This window comes from Branchiostoma belcheri, unplaced genomic scaffold (assembly GCF_001625305.1).
Source record: "Branchiostoma belcheri isolate BF01 breed outbred unplaced genomic scaffold, Haploidv18h27 scaffold370, whole genome shotgun sequence".
In the NCBI taxonomy this organism is placed as follows: Eukaryota; Metazoa; Chordata; class Leptocardii; order Amphioxiformes; family Branchiostomatidae; genus Branchiostoma; species Branchiostoma belcheri.
In genome coordinates, this window is record NW_017803988.1 from 52,585 (window position 1) to 55,073 (window position 2,489).

Below are 2,489 nucleotides of genomic sequence, written 5' to 3' on the forward strand. Positions count from 1 at the left end.
TACCTTCCAGATTCACTGTCTTGATTATTTTTTTGTCCTACTTAGGTGCAGAAAACGTTCCCCCATATCGGATGGGACCCCGTTCGAACCCACCTGAGACAGACACTGAAAGTGAGGAGACAAGGGGTGAGGAGACGACAAAGGTAATAAGTTCCGTTCATATTGAAATGTCGCATTTAACATCGCAAGTTAACATGTAAAGGTGTACATCGGTTGACAAATTATGACATATTTCTGATATTATTTCTGTAGGAGAGCGAGCGCAGCGGATTCCAACGCAGCAGCGGCAGCTACACCACCTCCCGTTAGGATGGTGATGGGTGACGTGGAGCTGGGAACGGGGGCAGACAAGTGGTAAGTACAAAAGAAAGTCATCATTCGTGGCGTCGGGTGGTGTAGTGGTTAGAGCAATCGACTATGAAGCGGGGAGACCCGGGTTCGATTCCGAGTCGTACCCGGGACATGTCTGAACATGCGTCCCGACGTTGTGCCCTTGGGAAAGGCACTTTACACGAATTTCCTCACTCCACCCAGGTGTGAATGGGTACCTAACTTCGGTTGGGGAAAGTCGTACATTGATGGGGGGGTCACCTTGGGGGGTCACCACACGAGGTCACCTTGTGGCACCGAATGGCAGCCGCACAAACCCTTGCGACAGTTACACAAAAATTTGTGGAACAAATATGTGTATCATGTGTGTACTGTTATTTGATTGTTGTGATCTGTATTGATTATTATGTGATACCCTGCATCGATTCAGCCGTATAAAGGCTGCGACTGTACTGCGACGGGTACTGTTTGGACAATAAAAACCATTTATTATCATTATTATTATCTGTCTCGTAGAGAGGTAGCACAGTGTGTATCTGTGCGGGCAGCATAGCGTCGAGCAAACGTCTGTCCCGCTGACCCCGTCAGTCTAAACAGATGACCAAGTCGATGGTTCATGGCCGACATAGACGCCACACCGCCTTACACCTGTGGTGGGGTGTCTTGGTTCGGGACACGCGTCCAAACCACTGTTGGTACATTCATTGTTCCAACTTGTTGGTACATTCTGGCTTGTGAACATATCATACTTTTCTGGGAAAATACAACATATCTGTTCTCTTTCTGTTTCAGTCACTGTCAACGTACTGACCCTTACAGAGGATGGTAAGGGCCATCCGGCCTTGGCGGAGAAGGAGGTAAGGCTCATTCATCATTTATTTCTATCGGACGGTCGTAAGTTTAAGATATACCTTATGTATGATCCCATCAGCTGCAATTGCGTACATTTGTAAGAATAATGACCAGGCGTTATGTTGGTAAACGACTTATAAAATGCACATTGCAATAGCTTAACGTTTTTTGTTCTTTCAGATCCCTGGCGAGGTCAGCATCAACACAAACGTTTTCAACATTGCCATTGCCTAGTTACTTTTTAATTCATGTACATGTACTAGTATTAGTTGTTATTTTGTATTCTATCATACTTTGTATAGCCGGTCTAAGCGCCCTTCGGCATAAGACAGTTTGATTGCATGAAATGTTAAAAAAAAGTTTGTAGTACTGAAGCCCGAACTACAAGTTCCAGTATACGATAGTTCTTATTTTGTATTCTGTCATACTTTGTATACGTATAGCCGGTCTAAGCGCCCTTCGGCATAAGACACTTTTATTGCATGAAATGTTTACAAAAAGTTTGTAGTACTGAAGCCCGAACTACAAGTTCCAGTATACGATAGTTCTTATTTTGTATTCTGTCATACTTTGTATACGTATAGCCGGTCTAAGCGCCCTTCGGCATAAGACACTTTTATTGCATGAAGTGTTTACAAAAAAGTTTGTAGTACTGAAGCCCGAACTGTGGTTGGTGACCACAAGTTCCACTATACGATAGTTCTTATTTTGTATTCATTCAGACTTTTGATAGCCGGCGTAACACAGTTTCATTGCATTTGTAGTAGTTTGTAGTAACTGGTTGGTGGCATGTGAACTGAAAAATAAAGACTGACCCTTCCTACTGCATTCGCTTGTGATAAATGAATGAAACAGGAACTAACATCAATAAGGTATTCAAAGTCACTTTATACGGAAGAAAATGATGTCATATACACAATATCCATGCAATGAAACATAGTTCCCTAAAGTCGAAATCCTAGTATAGATAAGTAATGAACGCTCCCTAAAGAAGTGGGAGCAATCATGTAGTCTTAATTCATTGATCAGTAATGAACAGTCCCCAAGCACGTGATATTCCCTAATTCATTCATAGAAAGCACATCACGTGACATCGTAACCATGGAGACAATTTGGTGATCGTTGTCATGACCACAGCCAAGCTAAATTTGCCCCGCCCCCTGTCCCTCTCTGTTTGGTTGTCTTGGCAACGTTACTTGTCAAGACAACCGTGGTGTGTTTACCGTGGTCTAAAGGTAGTTTTTGGGGCAGGAAAAAAGACTACTTAATTCATACTTTTCAGGCATTGGACCACCATATTCCCACTT

At 43.1% G+C, this 2,489-nt stretch overlaps 1 long non-coding RNA gene across 1 annotated transcript; it reads left to right on the forward strand.

Annotated features, from left to right (window-relative positions):
- The first annotated feature begins 326 nt into the window (after nt 1–326).
- On the forward strand, nt 327–1,834 carry LOC109476415. The gene is made up of 3 exons (XR_002140609.1): nt 327–354; nt 1,123–1,187; nt 1,363–1,834. It is a non-coding gene; the product is annotated as an uncharacterized LOC109476415 (long non-coding RNA).
- The last annotated feature ends 655 nt before the right edge of the window (nt 1,835–2,489 follow it).